This window comes from Patiria miniata, unplaced genomic scaffold (assembly GCF_015706575.1).
Source record: "Patiria miniata isolate m_02_andy unplaced genomic scaffold, ASM1570657v1 HiC_scaffold_7, whole genome shotgun sequence".
Taxonomy (NCBI): Eukaryota; Metazoa; Echinodermata; class Asteroidea; order Valvatida; family Asterinidae; genus Patiria; species Patiria miniata.
In genome coordinates this window covers 5,118,806-5,124,651 of record NW_024037074.1, presented here as the reverse complement: position 1 = coordinate 5,124,651, position 5,846 = coordinate 5,118,806, and the positions used below count along the sequence as shown (strand labels likewise).

At 39.9% G+C, this 5,846-nt stretch overlaps 1 long non-coding RNA gene across 1 annotated transcript; it reads right to left on the bottom strand.

Annotated features, from left to right (window-relative positions):
- LOC119744760 lies at positions 1–5,408 on the bottom strand. Its single transcript, XR_005273590.1, has 5 exons — positions 5,341–5,408; positions 4,913–4,995; positions 3,565–3,621; positions 1,457–1,574; positions 1–501 (listed from the first exon to the last, which is right to left on the bottom strand). It is a non-coding gene; the product is annotated as an uncharacterized LOC119744760 (long non-coding RNA).
- Between the last annotated feature and the right edge of the window lie 438 nt (positions 5,409–5,846).

Below are 5,846 nucleotides of genomic sequence, written 5' to 3'. Positions count from 1 at the left end.
GGCAGACTATTCCACTCCTTCGCTGCAGTGACCGTAAATGTTTTGTCACTGGTCAGCTTTGTTGTGCGTACGTGGGAAAGTCAGACGCAAAGGATTAGATCTAGAACGGAGGTTTGGTCTGATGTTTGAAATAGGATTAGGAAACAATCCAAAACATGAAATTATCGGGGATTTCAGGACCTAGTGCCCCTTTAATAAATGAAAAGAATTGATCTGGATAATATGCGTCCTTTTAAAAATAACGATGTGCCATGCGTTGATTTAAGGGAGAAAGTGTGCTTTTACCCCCCAAGAAAAAAATACTGGCGACACCCATGCAATCATGATAAGCTTTCAAGATCAGCACTGTCAAGGCATCAATGTAATAACTGGCTGCTATACGATACCAGTATTGTTAAAAAAGAAGTCTTATCAGGAAAAGAAATTGAAATAAAAAAAGCCAAATGTAACCCTTTAAATTTATTAAAGATGAAGCCTTGCTGTTGGATAAACACTGTCAATCTGTATGGAGATAAGGGAATATAAAAATACCATGTTGTCATCAAATACAGTAACGAAGGAAACCTTTCAGGGCACCAAACGTTTAGACACCAATTATTCTAAATATTTTGTTTTTCTATGCACGAATGTAAAGCTCGTGAAGGAAGTAATTTTCCAACACAAGGTTTACAATGAGAAAAGATGGGAAGGATAGTTCAATAAATCCTTTTCCGGAGCCACAAGGGAATAAAGACTACTTGTTGCAACTGATAATGTAGTTACCAACTGATAACGTGTCAACAACCAATAATGTCACACAAATTGACCGATATTGTATCACTAATCGATAATGTAACAAACAAATGACGGGTATAGTAAATGTATACATTATGAGTCAATATTTGTTACATTATTAGTTAGGACCGATCATTCAACAATAATTGACTGATAGTGTAGCATATTTTTCTACAATATCAGTCAATTTTGTGTTACATTATCGGATACAGTATCGGTCAATTTATGTGGCATTATCGGTTGGTGATACATTATCCGTTGGTCACTACATGATCAGTTGTAACACTGATGATCAACTTGTCATCATTCATTTCCTTTCCAGTTTTTGGTGGGTTGACCATTGACTTTTCGAGATATTCTCACCCAAAGAAGACGACCCCCATTTTCCCAAAAGCGGGAAAGTAGCCATTTTGAAAAACTATCCCTCCACAACATGTCAAAATAGCGCCACTTTCGAGCCCAATTGCATCAAAAAAATGCTCAAACTTGGAAGCCCCAAGTCCGGGCCAGAGGTTCATTGCCATGTCTCTTCAATTTCCCAACTTTATGGCTCTCAGAATTCTCTAATATAGAACAAATTTGAGGGCCGGTGTAACTTTTATTCATGAGCTCGGCGGATTGGTTTTGGCCTATTTACCGGTGTGCACCCTTCAGACGGGGTGGCTCAAAATGGCGGGCTTACCATTGTTCAATTCATTCATGCGGAGGGCCAGGATTGCACATGCCAAACGGCCAACCCCCTTCAATATCACAGTGGTACCGTTCCCAGGGGCAATCTTCGTCCACCAAGCACCAGTGCGCTGAAACACAAACCATCAGAAAGTGAGTGACCCGTATATCAATATTTGTGTTGACAATAGCCTACTGTTGATTGAAAATAGAGACTTTTCATGTTTAAATGTACCGAGGATAACTGATTTGTTTTTAATTCAACAAAGACAAGGGGTTGGACTTACTCCAAATTTCCGGTATTGTTTTGTTTCGTATTATACTACAGCCCTTTTCACACTATAGACAAATTTCTGGGTCGACGCAGGGTTGAAAACATGCATCGTTTCACACTTGAAGAATTTCAACCCTGCGTCAACCCTGCGTCAACCCTGAGATTGATTTTCGCCCCGGGTTGAACTCAACCCTGCTCCAGACCAGGGTTGAGATTTTCAACCCATGTTGAAAGTCTTGCTAGGGTTCAAAACAGTAGTAACTGAGCATGATAAGCTTGATTTGCGTGAAACAAGTGTTCAAACGATGCGGGTTGAACGCAGGATTGAAATATCCAAAATTCAGTCTGGAGCGCGCAACACTGGGTTCTCCCAGGGTTGAGTTCAACCTGGGTTGAGAGGCTCCAATGAGGAGCAATTTCCTTGGAAAGACATAACCCTGGAATATGGATTTTCGGCCAATTTTAGCCCCCGTAGAAAATGGTTTTGTTTAACCCTAAAGGGGCCGGGGGCGGAATCCGCCCCCCCCCTCAACATTTTCCGTGATAGCCTCTAAAAAAATGACTAAAAAAATGACTGTTATGACTTTTTAGCCTCGAGCTTTGCGCATCTTTTGATACCAAAAACATAAAAATCGGACCACGGGTTGCCGCGTAGCGAAAAATTTTCTACATGTGCCGAGTTTCAAATTTTTCGTCACTCGATGGCCGAGATCTTAGGGGGGGGGCCGGAATCCGCCCCCCCCCCCCCGAGAGATGGTCAAAATAACCCGGCCCCTTTAGGGTTAATAACCAGCCTTTTCAATCTTGTTTAAATTAATACATTTAATTCTCCAACGAACAAGCAGTTTTTATAACGTGGCACATACAATTGATTGTGTAATTTTTTTAAAACATGTGCTTCGATATTTCTTTTAGAAATTTCATTAAAAGTAGATGGGAAAAGTTAAACCTATGCATGAATATGTTGTCTTAAATGCATTTCGCAGAAAGAATAACCAAAAGTGAAATACTGTGTGCACAACATCGAAATATAATGCATCAATACAGAAAAAACCTCTTTAAGTTATTAGAAAACTGCACGAATGTGAAAGCTTATTTACAAAAACAAACAAAACTTCATTGACATTTGCAAGGAAAACAAACAGCTTTTCCCGGGACAGTACTTAACAGTATTGTAGTCGAGTACTTTTAGCCGAGTACCGAGTACTGCCGAGTACTTAGGTTACGGAGTACGAGTACGAGTACTAATACTTCCGAGTTCAAGAACAGGTCTCCGAGTACGAGTATTTGTACTTCCGAGTACGAGTACGAGTACTTGTATTCCGAGTACGAATACGCGGCCACACGGCAAATGGTTCACTGTGCGTATAATTTACACAGGTCTAATTTACCCAGGCCACTCACAGCTAGCTGTTAAAGGCGTTTGTACAGGCATGCACAGAGGAAAATCGGGAAACTTCGAGCCAATCAACCATTTCAAACTGAAAGTATCGATAAAATAAGGCCTTCAAGCTATACACTTTTTCAAGCACGAGTACGTACTTAAATAATCGAGTACAACTTTGACATGTCCAGTACCAGTTCTTGCTGCCCGAGTACGAGTCCCGTCATTTCGAGTATTAGTACTTTTACATTCGAGTACGAGTACGAGTACGAGTACGTGTACTCTAAAAAAAATTTAAAAAAATCGAGTAGTACTCGAGTACAAGTATTGAGTACGAGTACTACAACACTGGTATTAAACTGAAACACGTCTTTCCAATATTTCCCAAGCATTACATATTCACTTCTTTTATGTCGTAATGTCAACATGTGCTACTATATACTATTAATACCACTGAACTTACTCCGCTCAACAATCTCACGAGCTGACACTGTTCTCTCTTTCTCCTCAGGATCAAAGTCTGCAAGAATTTAAAACGGTTTTTACTTATATTTCATGAAGTGTACTTCAAGATAACAACGACATAATCTTCAATTCGTAGACACGGAATTAAGAAAATAAAGGTTGAAATAAAACTGTTTTGGTTACAAAGCCTTAACAATACGGCCTGAAATCCCCCACATTTTCATGATGTTTTGGATTGTTTACTTATCCTATATCAAAGGTCTGGTTGAAAGGAAACTAACCGAATGTCTTACCGTTCCGAGAAAAGACGAAAAAACACACGGTTGTTTACATCCGACGCGGCGGACAGTTTGTGGCATACGCATACGTATTTCAAGACGCGTCTCTTCAAAGTACTACCACGTTGTGTGTCACATAATACACACATCACCAACACATGCACGTTGTTTCTCACACATCCGCAGCATGCGAGCAACTGTGCGGCAGGAGCTCCCTTAAGTCGAGCTGTTTAGTGCTAGTTACAGTCATAACCCCCGAAATTCGTTCTCGCATGGTTCTCGCAAGATGGTTATGTGGATGTGCATATCCCACTTTCAAATGATCTTTCCAATTAATATAATTTCGTTAAAACGGTTTTGTAGCCCAATTGGGCGCATTCCAGGCCGAAATGCAACTTTAAAGATTTGAAAATAAACCGAACAAAACCCCTTTTTTTTTTTACTAAATAAGCTTCATAACATACAAGTTTCGTAAGTTTTCGGAAGAAATTCCACAACAGCCAAAAGTGATCATCTTATTATTACTTTCTGGTGTGCATAAAACGACCCCTTTTAAAGACGGTGCTTAAGCAACTGATCGTTAAGTAACCTAACTTCTATTTTTCTAAATTTAACTAAGATAGAACATCATCTGAAATTAAGCAGAGGGATTTGAAAAACAAATGTTGACAGTGGGTGTTCTTTCCCCTACAATGAAAGCATTCCTATTAATGTGTGTAGAATATCATCAAATCGAATAATAATATCAATTCCCATGGGGAAGTGTGAATGTGGTTTTTAAGCTCTGGCAGGATGGTCTGTCTGTCTGTCTGTCTGTCTGTCGGTCGGGCTGCCTGTCTATCCCAAAAAATAACCAAAGTATGGTGTTCAATATATGCCATCGATGTCGCATTTTTCGGGGTCGCATTTTAAGCTCTGGCTTTTGATCGATTTCATGCTAGACTCTCATGCAACACTCCTTTCAACACGGCCAGAGCTGAATGTGCACTCGCACTTGTTAGAATAGGCTTACAGATGTCATGGAAAGCCGTTTAGATTACGACGGAACTTTTGAAGCAACTAACTTACCGTCCCTTAGTGCGAAACCCCAGGTACATCCAACGAACATCAAGAGAACCAGGCACATGTAGAGCTTCATTCTTGCTATGATACTGAAAACGAGGGAGACAATGAAACACACGGTAAGAAACGTCCTGTGATTATGGTTGTGCCGCCATGTTAGACGTACATCAATCAGTGCAGTCTTTTGCCAAAAAAATGTATTTCCTTTGTTTTTTTATTCGGATTAATTCGGCTGTTGCACGGTATTGTGCTTTTTATGAAGTGTGCTCAGCCACAGCGGTAAAAGTAACATAATGCGTACATCAATGTCGTTTTATATATATATACATGGCAGTCATATCAACGTATACCCGAGAGAGTCAATCATGTCTTCAATCATGAACAATATGATTACCAAGCTGTTTTGACTTTGGCCACGTTTATCCATATCTTACATTTCAGCTTGAAACGAAGTACGGAGGCGAAAATGCACTTGCTGTTTGCAACTTGATGTCTACTGAACGAATGCGCCACTACTGCGCCGAGTACATTTCTTTTATAGTATTTTGGTTCAAGTCGGGGGGGGGGGTCTGTGAACCGAGTGCGGACGATAGTCTCTGTGCCTCTGCCACTCTTTAAACAGGGGTGTGCAAAACAAAAGAAATATATTTGATTCTTAAAGGGAATGTTCATCATTGGTCTTGCTGTAATTTTAATTTTCAGAAATGAACTATTTGGGGGGTTAGTATAATAGATCAAATATTGTTGCACTGACATGTTTGACGTTTGTGTTCGAAAATGCTGGAAAAACCAAGAAAAACAAAAATATTCAAGTAGTCTGGTTCCCTGACTCCACTAAAGATGAAATGGATCAAAAATACCGGAAAATTGTAAGGTAAGGGAACCAGTCTAGCTGGCCTGCACCCATTCATGAACATGGAACCGATAGCTAACAAAACAA